Source organism: Argopecten irradians, chromosome 12 (assembly GCF_041381155.1).
Source record: "Argopecten irradians isolate NY chromosome 12, Ai_NY, whole genome shotgun sequence".
Taxonomy (NCBI): domain Eukaryota; kingdom Metazoa; phylum Mollusca; class Bivalvia; order Pectinida; family Pectinidae; genus Argopecten; species Argopecten irradians.
Window position 1 is genome coordinate 24504039 of NC_091145.1, and position 25907 is coordinate 24529945.

The following is a 25907-nucleotide window of genomic DNA, read 5'->3' on the forward strand; positions in this document are numbered from 1 at the left end:
TTACACCCCATATCTGTTAATGGGAATGACCGATATAGTTCACATGATTGTTCCACTTTTGAAATATAGGGTGAACAGATGTATTTGAGCAATTTGTATTGGGTGAACCTGAATCCTTTCTGTCAGGCATCTTGTAGAAGTTTATACACATATATATATACATAATACATTACATCATTTTACATTTCCATACCATCAACAAACATCCATCATTACCTTCACTTATATATATCTTATTCAACTGATTTTCATGTGTGATGAAATTTTGTGTATTTGGCGAATTTGCTAAATTGATTGATGTCAATAACTGTAAATCGCAAAAGAAAAACAACCCTAAATTTAGATCCTAAAAATCATTGGCATTATTGTAGTATACCTCCATGGTTTTCTGCATTTTTACATTACATTCCGATTCAAGAGTATAAATTGTAAGGTGCAGGAGCCAAGGTCAGCTAAGAGTTCAACTGAGGTCAAGGTTAGAGGTAAAGGTCAAGTTTGAAAACTAAGATGAAAATGTTTGCTGAGAGGGGGCTATGATTTATAAATTCAGAAGGTTGTATGCATTATATTTACAAGTTCTGCTATTAAAACAAAGATAATTGTCTCCCTTAGATAGTATAGATAAAATAAACAGCAGTAATTCCGTTGTGATTGGTATATTTGGTTTCTAACCAATGCCAGTGACCATGGAACGATCCTGTCCAATGAATCAGTAATAGCTTGACCAGCGTCCAGTATTTAATTGTCTATGGATAATTATACAACCAATAATCAATGCCTGTCCAGTTCCTTATTAAACCAGCTGTGTAGTCCTTGGGTGGTCAGACTGGATATGGCCAATGGACGGGACAGCATAGTACATGTAGTTTTACTGTATAACCTTTGATTTTGCTTAACTTACAATTATAGAGAAATTATAAATTGTAACTATTTAAAACTGTAGCATTATATAGCCTTTAGATATACCCGAACCTAACCTATATCATGAACAAAGAGCTGAGCAAGCACAAGTTTAGTGCTGCCATTAATAGTATACAATGGGGCAATTACACAGAAGGTCTGAAGTCTTTTTACCGAGCAGTTCTCAAGTTATCTTACAATATAGCAATAGAGCCTATAGCTTATACTTAAACCCATAGCAAACCTATGAACAATAGATGATGATTAAGCTTAATGCAACAAAATGTAAACTTTATCATTGTAGCTTACATGACATCTATTAAAGCTGAAGCAACTATTATGAACTTAAATTTTACTATTACTATGGTGAAACTTATAGCAAGTTTATAACATATAGCATTTTAAGCTATACAATGTACAAAACTTATAACAATAAATTGAAGCTCATCTTTTCCCAAATTTTCAAGTTTTAGTTTTTCCAACATGGAACAAAGTATAATCTCCGACCCAAAGGAACATTTTTTATTTCTTTTTTAACTAATGTAGAAATTTCTTCCAAAATTGATTTTGTAACCAAATAACATCATGTATAACTTACGTTTAATTAAATCATAATTCGTCTGATGAAATCACATATTTTTTTCTGTTAGAAAAATAAAAAACAAAGATCTGGAAATCTAATCCTCCTTCTCAAAGAGTACATCACTTTGAAAAAACTCTTGAACTCAAATCCCTATCGGGAAAATATCACTGAAATAACTTATTTATGTTTCTAAAAATACTAAGTACAAGAAGTAATACAGTTGTAACCTGATTTGTGGTAAAACCTAAGATTTTTAGTTTGTGAGCTGTGGATGGTTGTTTCCTTATAAATGTTCCATACCAAACCCTTCAATGGTGGAAGAATTTCATTATTTGGTGATTTCGACCAATAATTATCTGTAGTATCTTGGGTAGTTCAGCCTTCTGTCCCTAGAGGGGGACACCGTTCCCGGCTATTTAGGGTTTTATATTTGACACAATACAGATTAATCCTTTTGTTACAGTTGGATTCAATAATCTCAGATTGAAATTCTCTGACATCAAAGTGAAGAAATGATTTGATGTACGTGTATAACTGCGATATTTTTTCAGTGATAAGGGTTACTAGCAGGGCGATCAATGCCTTGTGAAGCGGTCAGGGATTGAAGGTTCGTTGCTGCTGAAATATAAATTTTACCAGATATCCCTACTCCAGCAAAGCTGTCAATGTTATTCAATCCTGTTGCACATTCCAATCAAAATAATAATCAAAAACTATTGTAATAATGGAAAAGCAATGCTGATTCAGAAAGTTCAACCTTTTTTTTTTCAAGAACAAAATCCAAAATGAAAGACTGTCTATAAAAATCAGTGAATTGAAGTATTGCTAGAAGTATTTAACAGATTTTCTTAGTTTGGATAAAGATTTTGAAATTCAATTCTGTCAATAAAAATCAGTGAATGCAATTGTCACAGAGTTGTTGTTGGGCTAGCCTTGACATATAGCTGCAGATTAGTTAAGGTCTACCGAGCAGACGGGCGCTGTTGTGTTGTAGGACTGCATAATAATGGCACAGGGATAACACGTAGTAATGTTGACACATTTCATACCATGACTTGATTAAATTGTTATGGTACCATTGAAGGATGAAATTGATTTTAAAAATTTGATGAAGTAACTTTTCACTTATAACAATCTTTTGATGAGTTTTGAGTCAGTTTGTCTGTCCTTGCTATACTGACCTTGAACATTGATTTTTCTGTTGTGGTGGAATTCTTTGGATTTTATCCATGTAATCAATTATGATGAAAACCATTAAATCTGTGTTCTTTGAGAACATAATCTTGGTTAGTTAAAACAGGTGTGTATTGGAAAACAATTGTGCAAAATTTTGTATTACAGAATTATCTTGGATAAAAACGTAACAGAATGAGTTTTCAGATACTGTGTACTTGATGACTATAGGGTATTTTTGAGTTTACATGTGTGATCAAAGGTAAAATTGTTATGTATTCAGCCTCATCTCCAGTTCTCTTAATGATCACAATATCACCTTTGGATACACAACTGACGGTGTGATGTGTCGCAGTATTTTGTTGCTAGGTGATCGGTTTAAATCTTTACTAATCATAGAGGTTGCTATTTTTTTGGTTTGAAGAATTAAATTAACATCAACACAACTGCCATGCCAGTCATTTTTTTTCTTTAAAAATGAAGTCAATTTTACAACCAACTTAAAATGGAGCAAAATCATTCTGACTCTAAGATATCACAGCTCTTATGAATTATGTTTCTTTTTCAAAAAAAAAATAAATTCATCACTGCCAGTTTGATATTTTTTCAGATACTTGTCATTCGATATTCTTCGCATTTTTGGTTTTGATTGAATGTCTGTTGACTCCTAGAATTTATCTTTGCCTTTCTTTTATACATTGCAGCCTTTCTTTTTCTCTTTGCTTTGGGTTTTATCACCAAGCCTTTGTTGTAATTTACTTTGTTCATTGTCTACAGTTGTTGCCATTATTATTGCTTTGTCCATTGCCTCCTTGCCTCGGTTACCTTGCATTGTTTCATTGCCTTCAAGTCATTGCCCTTATTTTAATAGGTTGATTACCTTCCAAACTGCATCACCATCCTTGCTTTGTCAATTGCCTATTGCCTACTAGCCTTTGTCATTGCTTTGTCAATTGGCTTCTACTCTTGCTATTACATTGAATTGTTTACCACTTTGTTTATTGCCTGCTATGTTTTGTCATCACCTTCTATTGTTCAATATCTCTTCATATTTGCCATTGTCTTTACCTGAGCCATCACCAGTATCAGACATGTTAACCCTACCGATTCTGGCGGAAGTCTACCGCTTTTGAGACTGATATTCCGCCTACCGCTTTAATATCCAAATATTCCGATTTCTGCAAAACATCGTCTTCATTTTTTTTTCTTCCGATTTCTGAATTTTTCATAGTCGGTTGGGGCTGCCATGGTGGCTTCAAAATGTATACAAAACTGAATAGGGTGACTTGCTTCTTAATTAAGTAAACAAAGGAGGTGTGAACACTCCCTGACCAACACCCACTGGTGCTAATTAGCAGCCTGGGGCTAGTTCCACCTTAAGCTTGGCTTGGTGGTGTCACTTGTGTCCGAGTGTAACGATGTGTATTACGTAGGCCTACCGTACGGAAACAATCATCTGGCCTTTCAATAAATTTTGTGCTTAAAACTAGTAAGCATCATTTCAAAAACAAACACTACTTATAATTGAAATGATTTACTCACGTTTTTAAGGTAAAATAGGCATACAGTGTCTGCTGAAAATCATAAACTTTGCAATCGTAATGGCCGCCATTTTGGAATGGGGTGATTCTAATAAAGGAGCCGGATTTTGCTATATTTTTTCAGGATATCACTAAAAAAAAGTTATTATTTTTTTTCAGGGTGATTATTTCTCTAGAATATTGGTGTGTCAATTTTAGAAACAAATATTTGTATTTTTTCTTGCATAAATCAAAAGAAAATGAGTCCAGTATGTATAAAAAAGGAAAAACAACCAAAACAAATAGACAAAATATATAATTAAAAAAGGTGATAAATAGCATTGAAATAAAAATATACAATGTATTTATTGGCATTTTTCATCTTCTAAATTTAATGTAAGCCTTAATTAACATTTAAAAAATACAAAATGAGCCACCAATGCAAGGCCTATGGTAATAATTAAAGTTAAATCATAATTTGTTAACAAAATATGTTTTTGTAATTATTTTGCATATTATTGATATTAATATATCTCTAACGCGTCGCGAAAAATGCCACGGGTAATGCTACCGCTTTTGAGTTAAAAATCTACCTCTTTTTGCTCACCAAAGGTTAACATGTCTGCCAGTATCCTGGCTTTGTCTACTACCTAGGGCCCCTTTGTATATGTAGGCAATCCTATTTCCTCTTATTGGGTGCGTTACCAGAATGACTGGCATCCCTTTGGCCACATATGTTACAGTGTGAGTAATTGTCATGCATGGAAACTGTATGATAAGTAATAGTGTCACATGTTTTCCTGTGTGTCCCGGTCAGTTGGCATGGCTTCCTGTCCAGACTCCGGACAAGGGCGCTTGCTGTACATATCCGTGTCAATGAAAACAGAATTAATGGAGAGCTGAGCGCTGGGATTTCCATGGCTATCAGATTATAGCTGACACGGTGACAGTGATAGATGTGCTTGGCCTTCTCCTGGCCTTCAAGCATGCTTACAGTGCACGACATGTGTCCCATTCACTGGTAAGCATGAGCTAACATCCATACAGTTCTAGTGCTCTCATCTCGGGTCCCTACATCCCTCTATTACCATCTTGTCTGAAAACAAACATGGTAAAACAAGTGGACTCAGTTTGCTGATCAGTCAAAACCCTCAATTCCCTTCTTTCTAATATGACATTAGGGTCATAACTCAACCAAGATCCACATTTCCTTTCTACTCAAGTAAGGGCCAAAACTCTGTTTTCTGATCAGTCAACTAAAGGCCACAATTCGTTTCATTAGACTTAATTCCTGAGTGAAATAAGCGACATTATACCTTGATACCCCCTTCCATGAAACTAAACTTTGTTCTATGTATAATTGCTGCTGATTTGAACTACATCTCAAGTATAAAAATGGAACTGCTTAAGTGTGTTTAACAGACCTTTGTTCACTCCTTTCCATTACTTAAGCCGACTTTTCCATTTAGATGTGGATTAAGATTACAATTAAAAGCAAATGTTCATATGATATTGTTTAAGATGTGCTAGTCGAAGAGGTCTGTGCCCATTAGGTGATTGGAACAATAATACCGATATTGGAAAGTCTGATTTACAAGATAAGCTTTATTATGAATTTGTCGATATTGTTGAGAAAGAGTTGACCAATATTAGCCATAAACTACACAGCTGTGTGATTTTTTGATGGGTTGGTTCGGCTAATGTCAGTTTTTTCTCTATAATTCTATGGGATAGTTATACTCATAAACATTAGCCAGCAAAAATGGGCATTCTCCTGTTACATTACAATACAACAAAGCTATTATAACACGGCTTATATTCCCTAACCTCTGATCACAAGATGGCTGCCTCCAGAAAACATGTATCCAACATCAGAGTGAACAGGTGTTGTTTAAGAATTAATCAGCTAAGCAAAAGGCCAGACTAATTTTAGAATTCCTTAGAGAAATATTAAACAGGAAAAAAGTTGAACAGTGTTTTTTTTGGAGGGGAGACAGTATGTAAGCCCAGTATTTACAAACAGAAGTGACATTTGTTGATAAATAGGGTCTTTAACATGCAATTACACAACTCTATTGAGTCTGTGTTGATGAGATTCTCGGTGTTGTTTTTTCCATTTCAGTACAGGCAATTTCCTATTTTAATAATCTGTCAGTTTTGAGAGAACAGAAAACAGAAGCGTGGCAGTTTCAATGATTTACATTGGAATGGTTGTGTTGGTCATTCCCCCTAGTCTGTATCCATCATTGGCAGACTATATCGCCACTAGCCCTGTAATCCGTCCTCGTTTGTTAGTCCGTCTATCACTGCTATAAACACCCACTTCCCTATCCAATGTGTTTGGCCCCGTCACTTTCCTTGGAATGCCTCAGCTCTTGTACACCATATTTTATCTGTCATGTCAAAACAACAAAATGGTTCTTATACAATGTTATACCAAGTCGCTAAAACACGTAAGTCATTATCAAGGTCACGCAAGGTCGCCACAAATGGATAAATCACATTCAAGGTTATACTGCAGTCAATCTTAAGTCAGATCATTGAGAATCACTATGCCTCAACTACATGATATACTTAAGTTCTTTACTATCCAATATCTCTACTAAGTCTTTCAAGGTCACTCCAGCCTTTCAAATCCAGCTTAATGTCACCATGAGTTGTGTTGGTCAAGGTCACTTATTTAATCCCATTAGGTCAATTTGGAAATTGGTAATTTTGGCAAGGTCACACAATGTCACCAGAATTATGCTAAATCTGCAGTTCAAGGTCAATCATTAAGTCCATTAGGTCACTACAACCTATGGAAGTTCTGACAAGGTCACACAATGACACCATAATTATACAAGTCAAGGTCATACAGGATGTTCACCCCGAGCGTTCTTGTCAAAGTACTTATCAGATATTTTATACTGCCAAGCAAGTGTTAGAAGATTCTGTTTTGCATTCTATGATGTTATTATCTAGTGACTGAATTATGATAAATGGTTGTTCCTCGAGCATTCCCATTGCCCATACATCAGCATCATATTCTGTGAGTTGGGGATACTAAACCAATTGTCACAATGGCTTAGGGCAGGTCAGTCTCTGTCGTCTTGTCTGCAGGCAATGGCAAACACACAATTATCCATCATTTATTTCTGATTATTTTGGCATTTCTGTGGTTCTACCTTATCCAACTGCAAAGACTGATTGATTTATTGGCGGATATCCTCTGAGCTCCATTCAAATTAAACATGTGTGGGTCCTGGTGTTTCATCTTCATTTTGTACTGTAAAACCGTGTGTCTTGTAATCAACAGGCTGGAGACACTCCAGGGCAGAGTTACTGACAAGTTTGGAACTAGGAAATCTAACAGAGACTGGATATATAGCAGATTCTGATTGGTGTAACAAACTAGGTCACCATGACAACAGGTCACCTCTTTCCAGTGGACCACTACTTCCTATTAAAGCCGTTGTTTTTAGCAAAACAAAAACAAAATTTCCATTGTCATGTGAAAAGAGATTAGGGCAACTGAGATTGCTAATCAATTGTTGTCATTGTTTTGTAATGAAATTTGATTTAAATATCATTTGTTTTCAGAGATGGTGAAAAATGGTAGATGAGGCAAGTGAAATGGCAACACATGAAGATTTGAGGACAGAAAGACTCAGCATGGTGTAAATCAGGTGTGAGGTAAATAAATCAATTCTTCTAAAACCTCCCGTTAGACCGCTTATTTCAACTCCAGCCAATTTAAGTGGTTTCAGATCATCCGAGACATCAATACATATTAAACTTTGTGTTATTTTTATACTCGAATGGTGTTATTTTTACACTCAAATCACATCAAGGATAATTGTTATGTCTATAGTGATACAGAGTGATAATTGTTATGTCTATAGTGATACAGAGTGTGATCGTGCTCCGGATTAAAAGGAGATACAAACATATGACAGTAATAGGAACTTTAGAGATATAAAAACAGGGTTTGTAATAGGAACTTTAGAGATACATATGACTGTAATAGAAACTTTAGAGATACAAACATATGACTATAATAGAAACTTTAGAGATATAAACATATGACTGTAATAGGAACTTTATAGAGATACAAACATATGACTGTAATAGAAACTTTAGAGATATAAACATATGACTGTAATAGGAACTTTATAGAGATACAAACATATGACTTTAATAGGAACTTTAGAGATACAAACATATGACTGTAATAGGAACTTTATAGAGATACAAACATAATGACTTTAATAGGAACTTTAGGAGATAAAACATATGGTTAGAATATACGGTAATACACTGACCCTTTATGGAGTTCTCTGTAGGTAATACACTGGCCCTGTATGGGGGGTTTCTAAGTTAATACACTGGCCCTGTATGGGGGGGTTCACTAAGGTAATACACTGGCCCTGTATGGGGGGTTCACTAAGGTAATACACTGGCCCTATATTGGTGTTCTCTAAGGTAATACACTGGCCCTGTATGGGGGGTTCACTAAGGTAATACACTGGCCCTATATTGGTATTCTCTAAGGTAATACACTGGCCCTGTATGGGGGGTTCTACTAAGGTAATACACTGGCCCTGTATGGGGGGGTTCACTAAGGTAATACACTGGCCCTGTATGGGCGGTTCAGTAAGGTAATACACTGGCCCTGTATGGGGGTTCAGTAAGGTAATACACTGGCCCTGTATGGAGGTTCTCTAAGGTAAATACAACAGTTTTTGTTAAGGTTGTTTGATATAAAGATTCTCAAAATTGAAACACAGGCCTTATAGGAGGTCCTCTGAAAGAGTAAGATGGCAATATTTAGGGCATGTAACGCCACACCCTTTAAGATATTTTCTGAAGTATTACACTGACTCTTTGGGAACACTTTATGTTCTTCGAGAAATTTCTGAAGATCAATCATCGGAATATATCTTTTTCTGGCCTGATTTTTTTTTCATCTCTCAGTTACAGAGAAAATGTGATTTTAAACAGTAATTGAATTAGGCTAAGGTTTGCCGCTACAAGTATCTGTTTATTAAGAGAAATAAGAGAAATGGTCCACTTGTACTGAGGATGGGCTATGTATGTCTTAATGAATTCTGATTGATGTTGATGATCAATTCATATAAGTAATCATTGGGACGAGATGTTATTGGTACACCCATTTGTATTAATCAAACCCAATTACATCGATAGAATTTACAAAGTCGGCACAGGGAGGGGTAGGGCCTGAGTCAGCCTGTTCATGAAACAGACCAGATCTATACATCTTTAGATATACAACAAACATGTTCTTTAGTTATAGTTCAGATGGTTAAAGGGGAAGCATAAATCAGCAAGCATGCAGCTTTATAAATAAATAAAAAAAAATCTTTAAACAAACTGGTTGTTAGGTTAATGTATAATGGCTGTAGGTCTGTTTTATCTGAATTTTATCAGAGTATCAATAAATCTGGTCCAAGTACTAAAGAGTATGTAGTGTGTTTGAACAGAGCCTGGGGGATACAGACACTTATTACATCAGAATGTGGCAAGGTATGAATATAAAGGCCCTATCAGGAGCAGGAATATTATATGTGTATCTATTCCATTCACTTGTTAAAGAAAAATCACTATAGCTTACCTTACTAGTCATCACAGAACTATTAACCATTCCACCTGAAGACACATTTAGATTCTTCTCATTCAAAGTCTGGAATAGTCCATTTTAGAATTTCAGGGGTGAATAAGTTAAGGTGCTGTCCCTGTCAGTCATTCAAGAGCTATACTTTATCAGTTTTTTATTTCCTCAAACTGAAGCGATATTACAATGTAAGATTATACTTTCTCCTTTTTTCAGAATAAACCGATACTGTGGATATTTTTAGTCATTATTTTCTCTTTTGGTGGATGTACCTTTCCTTATTATAGAAAGGATCCTTGTAAGGTGTCACAGCTTGTAATGTCTGGTGTGACTAAAACAGCTTAAAAGTATTCACACCAGCCGTTGTGAATATGAGATTTAGGACCTGAATTACTAGTGGTAAAGTCCCTATCTTACTTCCCATTGTTTTCTTGCTACACCTTTACATTGAACTAACCAATGGTCAAAAGGCCCTTGGTATATGTCCATTGACCTTTCTATTAAACTGCATTTACTGAACTGTAACCAAGCATAAGATTTTGAGTACATATCCAAATTTCAGACTGAAACAGGTCATCAGGGAAACAGGTATTTTGTCCAATCAAAGTATGAAAAAAAACTCTGCTGCACTAAACCTGGCAAACGGAAATGTTATAACACAAAATGATTCTGGTTTTTTTTTCTTTTTTTGAAAATGTTTGTGTATGAATGGAGCAGGGAGAAGACTTGTGTAGAATTTGCCTTTTGTGGAATGTTAATTATAGCTACAACTCTGCACTATAGAATATTCTGAAGCGAAATGATCATGAATTGTAATTGGCTGCCATGATATATACAGTGATGTATGAGAGTAAAGCTGAAACGTATAATCAAGCATGTGCCTTCAATAAGTGAAAAGAACATGTTAACCAAAGTGCAAGTCTACTGTAAACTTTATTTCATTTGTAAATCAAATCTGCTGTGCCTATATTTATAGATATAGGAAGAAGAGATGAATTTGTGGAGCATTGTCCCCACAATATCCATGTCACTGATTGGCTGCTGACAGAAAATCGTGGTAGACTGGAATTGTTGATATTTTATGTGTCAGAAGTGTTGTTCAGTTTACAAATGGCTGTAATTGAAACCATTTGTTTGTTTGATTAATGAGAAGGGTTTGGGTGCCAAGGCGACTCCCATAGCTGGGAGAGACAAGTGCTTCACCATGCCTGCATATCCTCAGGAAATCAACAAGTGTTACAAACGGGTGGTGGTGGCGGTCATGTTGTTGGCATCGCTTCTCTCTACAACACCATGTTCTGTTACTGTGTTGATGGAAATCTTAATACAGATCATAGAAATTCAAAGAATGTTCTGTCTGCCAATTTACTGTTCAATTACTTTCTGTCTTCTGTTAAAAATATTGTACCTTGTCCATCCCAATTTGGCAAATCATAATAAAAGAAAGTCAGAACTCAGTATGATAACAAAGCTTAGCAGTCAATGAGGGGAAGAAATGTATGAAATTACAAGATCACAGATGACTAAAGACTAATGTTTGTTAATATTGATTTTTTTCATATGTTAAACACTCTATATTGATTATTTGTTTGATTGTTTTATAATGTGCCGTATATTTATAGTACTGAAAGGATCAGAGACCTGTCACCAAGGCCTGGAAACCATCTCGCATAAAATGATGAGACCACGCTCAAAAAAAAGGTGACAATGTCAATTCATATATGACATACATAAATTTTAGAATTCTTTGAAGTGTAAGGGGAACAGTTATCAATGAAAGATTTTGGCTGGTCAGAGAGACTGCGTGTGGTCAGCAAGACTGGTCAAGACTGATATCAGCAACCTCAGCAACCTTGTAGTTGCTGAACAGCCTAAATCTTGGATTGAGATATATTCCTTGTATTTCCTTGTAAGAATTTACACCCAAGATTTCATCAAGAGCTGTGATATTCTTACATTTTTTTGTTAATTTCAAATTCTGCTTGAGCTGATTTTAGGTTCAGTGTGTTAACAAACTTGACTATAAAATGTATGCAGTGTTTGATGAAAACATGGATCTGGGTTGGAACGGGGATTACTGTGCATGGGAAAGCTCTGAAATACTGTGTTGTTTTTACACAGCCTGGGTACAATTAGAATAGCTTTTCACTGCCATTAATTGATTGCATTAAGGGATAGGCTTATAGGCGGCTATTAATGCATACCAAATGAAGAGTAGGGCCCTGGGGAGGGGGTAATGTCATCAGGCGCTAATTCCCTCCCTCTACCCTTACCCTCAATCTTCTGCAGATTTATGTCACTGCTTTCTCCATTGGAGAAAAAAAAGGTTTTCCTTTCTGCACTTCTTTTGATCTCACCTGGCTATAAGGGCCAAGAGATGCTGATAGTTTGTGACATAAATCCTTCGCTGCCAACCCAATGCAAATCTCACAATTCAAACACTACTAGTGTATGTAAAAGGAAGTCGCCCGACTTAATTCATTCACACCTGAAATTTCATAATGGACTGGTCTAGTCTTTGATTTAGAAGGGTCTAAATGTGTCTCTAGGAGTGAATGACTTTATATTGTATTGTTTATTCCGTATGACATAAATATACTGCTTATAAGGTTGAAGGATACAGCTGCTGTGAAAACAAAATGAGCAAACAAAGAGGGATTAATCTTTCAGAAAGAACACAATCCCTAAGTAGAGATGAAGTTATAAAGCCTTATTCAGCATTTTACTTCCTTCATTCTGGGGAATATATTCAGCTTTGTATTTGCACAAAAAAGTCAAATTTTATTTCGTCTGCATTTGTCAAGATTCAAAAAAGGAGAAGGAGTGGAATAGTTTGTTTTATTATACCTTTGCTTCCTTTTCACTATATAAAGAGTAGAGAATAGAAATGCTATTCAAATCCAATCGTAATCAGGGTAAATATTCAGGGTAAATATTCATTCGTACTATTTACCTGAAAATGAGCTATTTACCTGCATTCAAATTTTCGCTGACTTTTGCTTAATCATGAATTTGATTGGATAACGCATTGGGAGTACTTCATTTGGAACCTCTCTGACTGTATCTCATTTCCAAAGAAAAAACACAAAGCGCTTAGGTAATCTAGATTTGACACTGCAGACGACAACTTGTTTACAACATGGCCTCCAGATTCGACAACCTATACGAAAAATCTCTTGAAAAATTGTTGACTGATAGGGACAGTGGAAATACACAGTATATATGTGTATGTTATATGTTATAGCATTTTTCTCAACGGTATAATAAAACACTTATTGAATGGGTTTATTCGGGAAATATCACTTTTATTGTCCCCCTTGACACAACTATTTCCCTCGGCTTCGCCTCGGGAAATAGTTTATGTCTCAGGAGACAATAAAAGTGCTATTTCCCTCATACCCATTCAATACCTGTATACTATAGGTCTACGGATGTAACTGTCTAATTACAATACTAACAACATTGTCAGTTATTAAAATGTTATAAATCATATATACAGTATGTATGATACATATTTTGGATATAGAAATAACTTACATATTTCCATAAGAAATAGGATTTGAAGAGTATGTAGCTGGGATGAGTCTCTACAAAAAAGTGAATTTAAAAGCAATATGATTTTCAAGGAAAATTAATTCTTTAATACTGTGCATTATCGCCAAGCCCCACATTACCTACTCTCTTGTTATGAGACAATAGAATGTCACATTTGATGTATGAGTCCACCTTGGTGAAAAGGTGTCACATCATACCAAAACTAGGTCACTGTGACCCTTGAATAGTTTGACCTTGTTGAAATGTGTCGCATTATACCAAAACTAGGTCACTGTGACACTTGAGTAGTTTGACCTTGATGAAACGATGTGTCAAATTTTACCAAAACTAGGCCACTGCCTGACATCATAGTTTGACCTTGGTGACACTTTTGTCTACATATAACCCGCATCAGAGTATATATATAAGCCTGACGTCAAGGCGAAAAAGGTATGCTTTTTACCATGAACAATATGGTAGATGTTTTACTAGCAGTTTAGGATATATTGGATCTATGGGAGGAAAGCTGCATGGATAATTCACAAGAAACTTAAAGTTGATTACGCCTTGCTTTGAAGTGGTAATATATTTCTGTTTATTTGTAGATAGCAAATTGTAACACTAACAACGTTGTGAGGATGTTATTTTAATGTTAGAAAGCATCAGACATAAACAACTCCCACATGCATTACATCAGAGTTTTCTATAAGGACATTATAATCTTAAAACAAAATAGTAAAACCTCTTATAAAAGTCAGCTATTTGAACCATGTAAAAACGGATATAATTATAAATATATATTTTTGTTCTGATTGGAATGAAATATTGAGGTGATAATTAAACATCAATCAAAATACTGATAGATGGTTCCCTAGCTTTCTACATCAGATATTTATTAATATTCTATCCAGCACAATTTCCGTGATGACGTCATTTAATTTTCTTTTATGTTAGGCCATTTTACTCTTATGATATCAAAGAGAGTTGATATAAAATAAATATGGCATGTTTGTTTTTATTTCAATTTAATTAAAATTATCTCATAACCTTTCTATCATCATTTTCTTGTTTAAATGTCACAAACCAAAAATATAATAAAAAATAATAAAATTCCCAAGAGAAATCACTGCTTAGAAACACAAAATAGATGTTGGACAGATGAACATAAAACAGAGTAAAGTCGATAGATGAGATATCACTCCATACATCTGTACAAAGAGTCGTCTTTAGAGAAAACCCTTTATATTGTTCACAATGGTGTATGTCGCCCTTAATTTACTAAAAATAATATTGGTACAGATGTTTAAGATTACCATGTTCTGTATTAGTATATTTCAGAGTTATCTGCCCATGTAGGTAGGTATTGATGATGATGTCATGTGTTTGCGAGCATTTAAGCATTGAACGTCTTTCAGTTGGCATTCATAGCCAACATGAATGCAAACTGGACAGAGGTAAATTCCATGAAATCCCAAGGAAGTTTGCATCTATAATGAAATAATCATTCGTTATCGTCATGGATGGAACAGCCTTTGAACAGCCGTCTTCCGTGATCACTGGCACGACAATTGTGACGTCACATTGATGATGACGTCATAATAAGCGCTTAATTGGAATTTATTGTCTATGTGACTGCCAACTGGGCTTGGCAAGGTTACATAGTGGGACTGCAATGAAAATGTAAATAAAACGTCATATTTTTCAGTGAAAATAATGTGAACTGCACTCACAAAATAATGACATCACAATGGATACCTATCTTCAAGGGAGCTAACTCTGTAATATTCAAAGACGGAATATGTGGGACAGTTTTTATGCCAATGACCAAGGTGAACTTGTGACATCACCGATGACCTTGTGAGTACACCAGGTGCCCTAGACAAAGCTTCACAACACTAGCATCAGGTGGTAGGTCAGTCTCCTATCCCTACCCAATTATAAGTAGCTTTGGGGGCTGACTGATTTTCTTATTTATCACACATAATCCCCAATATTTGTTTTGATAAGAAGGATGTAAAATAATGTTAGCACAACTTAACCTAGCAGTACATACACCCACAAACAAAATGGGGTTAAATTAGGATTCAGATTGTAATCTTTAATTGTTACATATCAATTTTCACAAACAAATTCTTTCTCTTTTTTGGGTCACCTGAGACTTCAAGTGACCTATTCTAATCGTCTTTTGTCCATCGTCGTACGTCGTCCATCGTGTGTACATAAACAATTCACATTTTCGACTTCTTCTCATAAACCGCTGAAGCAATTTCAATGAAATTTGCACAAACCTTATAAGCCATAAGGCCAATCAAAATTGTGAATAACATGACCCCTACCCCCCAGGGGGCTGTGGGAGGGGCCAAAAGGGGTAAAATTGACTAAAATTTCAAAAATCTTCTCCACTCACAGATGTGGTAGAATCAAGTACTCTTCATAGATAGAAAGGTCTCAAGGCCCTCTACAAAAATTGTGAATTATATGACCCTAGGGGTCTCAGGTTTCCCCCTGGGGAGGGGGTTAAGTTTACTATAGTTTATATAGTTATATTTTGGAGCATTATTTGGTCATTTAAAATGTAAAATTATTCAGATGTTGTCAGAATTATCCCTAAGAGATGGCCATTGAATCCTATTAACAAACTTTCCATGACTGACCCACAGGGGTCTTAGGGGTGGGGCCAAAAGGGGTCAAATAGGCTAAAACTTCAAAAATCTTTCTGAAATTCTTGAACTGGTAAAATCAAATACTCTTCATAGATGGAAAGGTCTTAAAATCCTTTACGAAAATTGTGAATTATATGACCCTGGAGTCTCAGGTTTCCCCCTGGGGAGGGGGTCAAGTTTACTATAGTTTATATTGTAAAAACACATTTATGAACGTTATTTGCTTATTTTTTCATATGAAATTAGTCAAACTAAGTTAGAATTTTTAGCCTGAGATAGCATTTTATCATCATATCCATATTGGTCCTACCCGACCACCAGGGGTCTTAAGGGCGGGGCCAAAAGGGGTCAAATAGGCTAAAATTTCAAAAAATCAACCAGATACTCTTCATAGATTGGAAGGTCTTAAGCCCCTTTAAAAAATTGTGTATTTCATAGCCCTAGGATTTCAGATTTTCTGCATGGGGAGGGGGTCAAATTTACTATAGTTTTAAAGAAAAAACCAATGAACATTATTTGCTTTGTTTTCATAGGAAATTAAACTGGATTAGACTTATTAGCCTGAGAAAGCATTTTAACATCATATCCATATTGGTCCTGGCCGACCCCCAGGGGTCAGAGGGGCGGGGCCAAAAGGGGACAAATTGGCTAACTAATCAAAAATCTTTCTTCTAAAATCACAGATTCGATGGAATCAAGTACTTGTACTCTTCATTTACAAAATTTGTGAATTTTATGGCCCTAGGATCTCAGATTTTCCCCTTAAGAGGGAGTCAAATCATCTATAGTTTATATAGGAAAAACACATTTATGAACATTATTTGCTTAGTTTTAATAGGAAATGAGTCAAACTGGGTTAGAATTATTAGACTGTATTAGCATTTTAGCACAATATTCATATTGGTCCTGTCTGACCCCCAGGGAATAGAGGGGCGGGGCCAAAATGGATCAAAATGGCTAAAATTTCAAAAATCTTCTTCTGAATTCACAGGTTTGATGGAACCAAATAATCTTCATAGATTAAAAAGTGAAATTTATAAAATCACTGACACTGACTGACTTCTAGTTAGTTTTTGTTGTTTAACATTGGCAAAGCAAATTGGAATTTTAAGCATAAGGGTTGGTAACATAATGCACTATAACTATCAAAACAAACAAAAAACAAAAAAAATTCTAATACAAAGGTTCAACTTTACAGTTTATTCTAATTCGTAAATACTTTTTACAGATTTGAACCAACTTTGCATCGCTCTTTCTGTATCAGCTCTCAGGTGACCGTCAAGGCTTCTTGGGCCTCTTGTTTTACAAAGTTCTCTGAGATTAATTGTGCTACACCTAATACTCAGTGTTCCATTGAGTTCGGTTTAGCAGGGCACCTACTTTTGTTATATTAATTTTTTATATTGGCATCCATTGCACTGTCAATAGTTACATCAGAAAAATGTGTATTATAGTTCCAATATTTTGTATTTGGAGGTCGAGGGAATTTTGATAAGTTGGTTGTCTAGGGCAATACTAGATGTCTCATGCACCTTTACACTAACAATCCAGTGTTGAGCTGTTTCTCCTTCAGCCATTTGTCTTCATTAAAGGAATTTTTACTGGTTGTATATTTCTGTGTCATAGTAAAACCAATACACCATAGACTTGTCTCCAAGGACACTCAAGGTCAGGTACATAAGACACAGTCACAGCACTCTTGTCCTTGTACTTCTTGAAGCATATCTTTTGATTATGTAAAATATCATATGTTACATTTCGATATTTTACTGCTTATCAATAAGTTTAGGAGTTTGGTACTATAACCATGTTGTCATAAGACATCGCTCTGTTATTCTTTTTATTATATATTTAAAAGCTAGAGAACACTTAGAGGTTAATTTGATTGTAAAACGAGCTCTCTAGGTACTGTATACAGATTTTATGGATCTACTGATCCATGTAAATTTCATTTCTAATTTTCCAAATTTTAATGTGTACAACTTGTGATGATTGACAATTATGGGTTCTCTCAGTATCATTTACCAACCATATGATTATCAGTTAACTCATCACCCCTGGAATTTTATAATGAAATATGTTCCAGCTTTAGTTTTAGGAGTGTTCAAATGTTGTGGTCAGGGGTGAATGCATTAATTACATATGACATTTCATGTGTACATCCTTTTACAATCGACACATTACATTGCAAGTCTCGATACCAATTTGTCAGAATGACCAATTGATCAGCTTCAATGGGAAGACATGACAGCTGTGTCAGCTACATGTAACATTACTACTGACCAGATTCTGTAACTCCAGGCCTAGGAGAGTCGACACTAGGGGAAGTAACTCTGAATTTATGTCTTTACTATACCATACAGGAATGGCAATTACAACACTTATAAAACACCCAAAGAAAATTCAGAGAAAAAAATGAAACTGTTGTAAAGTGGATATAAGTATTTGTATTTCTGATGGCTGTTCCAGTACTCCGTTTAATATGTAACAATTGTGAGGGTGGTGCTTTGATATTTCAAGATAAACTAAAAGTTGCTTATTTAGGGTCTGCCTCTGTCTTCTATCTTTCCTATAGAAATCGTAAATAAAACTTAACAGTACTTGCTTAGGTTTCCTTCAGGTTTTCATAAAATAAAACCTTGCTTAGTGCTTACACCACATAGATCCGATGATCTCTCAACCCTGCCATTCACTTATCATGTCATCGTACAAATTGACTGTTCCAACTTGCTTGATATACGTATGATAAGTTAACTCATCATTGAATCAAAAGTCCCTCCAGGTGCTATTATGAAGTGATATTAAAGTTCATGTAAATAAAATCATCATATCAAATTTATTGAAATTTGGCTGTACCTTAAAATTGTTGGCATTCATAACCTGGTAAATACCCACTGTGAGGAATGATACAATGATGATGATAGGGTGAAATGTTTTGTGTGTAACCACATGTCTGTGTAACATTGGCAATCTGAATTGATTTATCAAGTTGGATACCTTGTTTAAACATGATAATAGGTCAGATAAAGTAATATTAAGTGTTTTCAGGGGGCAGAAGGAGGTGATGATATCATTTGTAAGAATAAAAAGAATATATATTGACAGAGAAAAACAATTTGTGCATCAAGAAAATGTGATATTAAGCAGAAAGTGACATTATCAGATGTGACATAAAATGACTTCTTCCACTGTATAAATATTTGATTGTGTTTTATGGAAATTGGTCTGTGTCTGTTTGATACCTTCTCTGTGATGGACATCACCGTAAATGATTCTGCTGTTTGAGACAACACTTACCAAACGGTTGTGGTGACATGGTGGTACACAAAAATCATCCTCACAAATACCACCGTCTGACAGCCAAATATATCTAGTTATTATGGTTATCATGTCGCCAAACATTTTAGACGTTAACATCTGAATGTATTGTCCCCCAGTCCTGGTATGATGTCTGGTGACTAAGGACAGAGTCTATACAGGAGATGTCCAGACATATCTGTATTGGTCCTAAGGGACCCGTTACTTAATCAGTGGGCTTGTTTTATCCAGAACTATAAGGATCAAAGAGAGATTACCTTAAATGGTGATTTCAGCCACTTCATCAGACTTCTGTTGTTAGTGGTCAGTGAGTGGACAATAGTGCTGGTCAAAGCTGATTCACTACAAACTGGACTCAAGTTGGTCATTAATAGTACAGAGAATTACATTCAATGAGGGAAGATGTCAGTTCTTTTCATATCTATGGTCAATTTGTAGAAGACATTCTCCATGTAAAGTGCTGTTTTCTTTTAGTAGCATCTTATTTCTGTTTCGAGATCTCTTATATGGTTATCAATGTATTTCTGTCTCTCTTTCATTGACATGTCTCTACTGATCTTACATATAATGGGTCTTGTCTCAGTCTTGTTTCAATCTTGTCTTCCTTGATTTACAAATATTAATTTCCCCTTGAAAAACATCATTCTTAACTTTCTTGTTATACCAATCTCATTCCAACATGTCTTTCCTGCAATATCTAGATCTGTATCATGTATAAAAATCGCTCCCAACATGCAAAGCTCTCATCAACGTACAAATTAAAGCTCTCACTTTTCTTGACATCGAAATCTCCAAACATACAAATCTTTCTTATAACACAAATCTCTCTTTAACTTACAAATCTCCCAATATTAAGCTCTTCTGCAGATCTCCCATCACACAGTTATCCTTTCAACAGCCAAATCTCTCCTGCAAATCTTTCAGCCTTCAACATACAAAGCTCATCCAACAATGCTCTTCTTGTCATAGAATTCTCCAAACATACCAATTTCTCTTCAACATACAGATCTCTTCTGTAAATCTCTCACAATCTTCAATGTACAAATTTCTCTTCAGCATACAAATCTCTTCAGTGAATCTCTCACATTCTTCAATGTACAAATTTCTCTTTGACATACAAATCTCTGCTGTAAATCTCTCAATCTTTAATGGAAAAATCTCTCATCAGTTATAAAAATTCCCCCCCCCTCATCTACAAATCTCTCCTCAGTTTACATATCTCTAACTAACATACCTCCTATTTACATTCATTAGACTCGATCTTTTGGATCTCTCACTGTCCATTTTAACCCTAATTAAGTCTCTCTTTAACTTTCAGATGTCTGTATTCAAGTTAAAAGTCTTTCCCCAGCTATATGCCTCTCTTTTTGTATTATAAATCTCAATTCATATTACTGATTTGTTCCTAAACTAAGCAGATACCTCTTTTTTCAACCTAGATGTTTTATTTTAAAATGATAATGTTTCCTCAAACTACAGGTGTCTATTTAATCAGAGAGATATTTTTGGCTATAACCTGTGTGTTATCTTCTCATTTGTATCTGGCTGTACCTATCCTACACCTGTAAACAAAGTTTAAAAAATAAATATTATATCATTTTTAATTAATTTCAGGCCCTGTGGTTTCACTAACATTCCGTAATATTAGGAATTCCTTTACATAAAATGTCCCATAGAAATGAGCTTTCCCATAGAAAAACATAACCATTGTTAAGGAAAACCTTATAAGTTAAAAGGAGCCTCCTTTAAGATCTGAAGTGCTTTCCTTTGGAGAGTTTTGAGTTGATGGAATTCTTTATAGTTAAGGAATGTTTCTGAAACTGGATCTTGAAATATATTATTATGGTGCTGCTGGTATGACAGATGGAGAACCAATATATGTATAATATTGAGTCAAACACCTTGAGGTTTGACTTGGGATAGCCAATGAGCTCACACCTGGCCTGACTGGGGATAGCCAATCAGTTCATCAGTAAACACCTGGACTGATATGTAAAACCCAATTTGTTCAACAGGAATGTTTTTTCTTCTTTTTTTGTATCAACAAGATAAAGGAATAAAACCCCCTGCAGCCATGTCAATAAAACGCTACAGTTATCACTGTATGTTTTATATAGGTGATTAATCTGTTCTCTCTACCAATACACACAATGCTTCACCAGCTGGAACTTACAGGCCTTACCTCGGAGTAGGTTAACAGGCCTTTACTGTAACACTTCTGATACAGAAAGATTGAAATTCTTATCTCCATCTTACGGTACACACAGTAACATAATTGATAAATGTACTTTTGGTGTGAAGACGGGAGGGATCAAATGTAATTCTTCTGTTAAACTGATTAATTTACCTAGAATTCTGACAGAAACCTGATTGAAAGTCTATTCCTATGACATTAGAAAGTGTCTTTACATTCCAAGTTTGATGAGTTGATGGGACTTTTATTATAAATTGATATAGAGGTATCTATTACTAGTATGTCACATAGTTTCATTTTATGATATAATGTTTGAATTGATGCTAAACATAATCATATCCCTCTGGCTGTGTACTTGTATGGCAGTGTCCCTTTCTAATGGTGCTGTTTTCAATGCTGAATGGCAGTGATGGTATAAAGGTGAGGACGATCACGCTTCTATGACAGTTGAAAAATATGGCCATGCAGTGAGTAAGAACTGGAAGCTGGAGAAATAGAGCAATTAAAAAAAGATTATAGGCTTTAGTTAAAGATGCTCCACCGCCGACAGAGCATGAATGATATTCATTATTTGAACAATAATTGGTGTTCAATCGTGTGTATGTATGTCTAATTAACACAAAAATAATACATATATTTTCATTTTGCCTTTGATGCATGCGCAATCAGTACTTCATTCCATATAGGATATAGTGCGTCGGAATTTTTTCGGGATGCAATTAATTACTTTTCATATATTTAACTTGATGTAGAATTAGAAGCTCAAACTTTTCAATGGTGGTAATGGTGTAAAGAAAGTATTTTTTTGTAACTGAAGAAAAATACTAAATCGTCTGATCCTGTTTTTGATAGTGAAAAAATACTATTTGTCGGCGGTGGAGCATCTTTAATTGTTATATGTAGTTGAGATGACCAGGACCATACAGAGGGTCATTAGGACTCAAAGGGGTCAGGAGTTTGGGATGATATACAAGCCAGATGGATAAGTAGAACTGGATTTACAGCTTCAGAGTCTTCCTGCCCAGTAAATCTCATTAGCAACAAAACAATGACCATCTCACACAAATCTTCCGGTCATACTTCAATCACAATGAATTTTGAACTTTATTGAGCAATGTGTATGTATTTATTATTTTTCACAAAAAATCATAAAAAGGATATGTCAAAGTAAACCATTTTACAGTGTTTGTCCAAATTTTGATATTGAGATTAACTACTGGTACTCTGTAACAGATGTATAGCGTAAACATAAATACAATTGTTTTAAAGTCACCTCATTTGTATTCATATTGATGTGTTAAATGACAAAAACTCTGAAATTGTTGACATCATTTGGAAATCATGCATAGTAATAAATGAATAAACGCATACATCAAATGTCTGTTCCATTTATGTATTAATTTCTCTAAATCTAGCTTGCAATTTTGATTGGCTGAAGTGTCATCTAGTCTCCAATATACTGATTGGCTAAAATGGCATCAAGTTTCAGTTATTATTGGTTAAAGTGGTATCAAGTCTCCAGTACCTTGATTGGCTAAAATGAGATCAAGTCTCCAGTTATGTTTGGTTAAAGTGGCATCAAATCTGCAATATACTAATTGGCTAAAATGACATCAAGTCTCCAATTAATATTGGCTAATGTGACATCAAGTCTCCAATCCTGATTAGTAAAAATTACGTCAAGCCCTCAATCCCGATTGGCTTAAGTGAAGTACTCTAAAAGTATTTTTGGTGACAATTGTGTTCGTTTGATTTTACTAATATTTCATTAATACAGATGTTTATGGAAAAGGATATAAAACAACACTTGATTAGTTTCATATCTGGGGAATTCAAGTTATATTTGACTTGCCAGGAAATGTTTTGTTTAATTACTAGATGTAATCCTAGTGGCATAGCTTCAAGTTTAATTTTCGTGTTCCAACGAGATAATATTTCCTGAAACTCATCAGTAGCCTACAATATATAACACCCACATTGTATTGTGAGATTATATACTATTTCTCGTTACAGAAACTTCATTAGTAAGACTAGATTATATTGAATTGAGCATTTGCTAATTAGCACTTCAGCGTATATGTGAGTTGTCAAAGATAATAAAAGTTTTGATTTATGTATTACATTATGGATGCTAATCATACAGAGCTATTCACTTGTGTGGAGGCGAGAAATCAATTGTTTTAAGTTAAACAGAACATGTCATTCATCACTCCTGAAACGTTTTGAAAAACATAAAAGTGAGCAAGTTATATTAGACTTCACATGGAATGTTGTAAAGATCACACTTTCATTGGTCAATCCTGATAAAGATCAATTTTCATTGGTTAATGAAACTCAGATGTCTTTGAACATTGTTCTATAACTTCACTTTGTCTTATGAAGCTACTTCATTGGTTAGAAATTACATTTATTTAATTCTTCAAAACAAATACATGGAGAGTTTGAACATGTATGAGAGATTTTTTCCTTGGACATAAAGTATTTCTTTATCTTGTAAGATAATATCTTTAATTGGAGAAAATCATAATATTTTGAAGGACACCTTTTAATTGCATAGGAATCATTACTTGTGTGGGGTCATGTGGGGCCAGGTAGACAACATATGTCAGTGGTTTTTTTCTGGGAACTTTAGCTGACTTTCCTCCACCAATATACATGGCTCTTCCTGAAATGACCCCGACTTTCATAAAATGTTAAACTAATAAAACCAAAACTAAATTATGTTGGAAGAGAAAATCTCATTGGTTGAGAAAAAATGTTTCTAAAGAGAGCTCTTTTGATTAGGTTAGGAACATTATCGGTGTTTGGAGACCGTCAGGTTTGGGAACCAACTGTTTCTAAACAGAGCACTCCGAATTGGTCCCAGAACACAATATAGTACAGGTGGTCAAAGAGTTTTGTAGGTTTAAAGATGGTATAATTAGTAAGGAGTATTAATATTACATGTTTAGGGTCTCTATGATAACTAAGAAGTCAAATGAATATATAGCATAACTAACCGGTGTCGCTGGTCATCACTTTTGTGTTCAACCATGCATACTGTTACATTTGTCTTATTAATAACAGTAAGCCCAAAAAACTTTCCTCCTTGTACAGGAAGTTGGAAAATTTCATAGATTTTCTGATGGAAAGAACTAATTTAAAGATGCTGTTTGAATTATTTGTTTTTGTGTTGGAATTTGTGTGATTTCCTGTTATCAAAGGTGCTGTTTGGATTGTTTGTTGTTTTGTTTGAAGTTGTGTGATTTCCCGTTATTATTTTATAGCCAGGGTCATTTAAGGACATGCCAGGTTTAGCAGGTATAGCAAAGCTGGAGTACCTGGATAAAAAACACAGACCGGCAGTCAATATCGTGGCAACTGCCTCACAAGGAATTTGAACTTGAAACCCAGAGGTGGTGTAACCAAACATCTAAATCACTTGCCCACTGTACCCCCTGTCATCTTTAGAAATAAACAATATAACAAAATATTTACTTTTATATCGTCCTGGGTCATGTATGTATGTCTCAGGGGCTATATTATCTCCGTTGTTTGATTCGGAATGTGAATCAGGATGCGGTAACGCAAGACGGAAGTCGGGACAGGATCATTGGCTTTGTTTACTTACATAACTCATAGTTTGGCAGACAAACAATGTGTATTTGGGTGGTAGATCACGTCTTCCTTGTGAGAATCTCTTCACGTAATTTGTAAAACATTTCAGAGAGAGAGAAAAAACCAGAAGAAAGTAAGCAGATGCTGTATTTCCTGTTCAGAAATGGATAAGACCACATGTGAAAAGTCTCTGGCAGGTAGGCCCCGTTTTAATGACTCTGTCTCCAGAGTTAAGAGGAGTTGTTGATAGTGAAAGCAGCACGCTTGGCTGTTCTGTTAGTGTTGGTATGGTACTGTAACTGCAGCACGCTTGGCTGTTCTGTTAGTGTTGGTATGGTACTGTAACTGGATGTAGTTTCAGGTAAACAAAGGCTCCTGGTTATAATGTAGTTCCTATTGGTGAAATTTACTACCATCTTGTAATATCAGGCAGCTTGAAATTACAGATAAATCTTTGTGTTCCAGCCAGTGTATTACATTGTGATTCTGTAAGCTACGACTCTACCAGAATTTAGTCTACATCTTTACCTTTCATTTTGCCATTAAATGTTTTAGGTACTCCTGTAATTGAAATGTGTAACTATACACCTACAAAGTTTCAATATGATATATTAATGATGCTTGTCGTCCTTCAGAGATTTAAAATGTGTCACTTTCCTAGGACACTCCAAGAGCTAAAAAAAAAATGAGTTCAACAAGAAATATCTGTGTTAATGAGGTCCTTAATGTATTTGTGATATATTCCTCTGATTTCTATTAGGACGTGATATATGTCATGAGAAAAAACTAATTTGTAACAATTGTAAATCCA

The 25907-nt window shown here is 35.0% G+C and overlaps 1 protein-coding gene and 1 long non-coding RNA gene across 4 annotated transcripts in view; both read left to right on the plus strand.

Annotated features, from left to right (window-relative positions):
- The window catches only part of LOC138336414 (protein MON2 homolog), a 576914-nt gene that overhangs the window by 367003 nt on the left and 184004 nt on the right, over positions 1 to 25907 (plus strand). The window lies entirely within an intron of this gene.
- Positions 25078 to 25907, plus strand: part of LOC138336419 (uncharacterized) — a 76551-nt gene continuing 75721 nt past the window's right edge. The window contains exon 1 of the long non-coding RNA XR_011210424.1: positions 25078 to 25293. This is a non-coding gene — a long non-coding RNA (uncharacterized lncRNA). The remainder of the gene's footprint in view (positions 25294 to 25907) is intronic.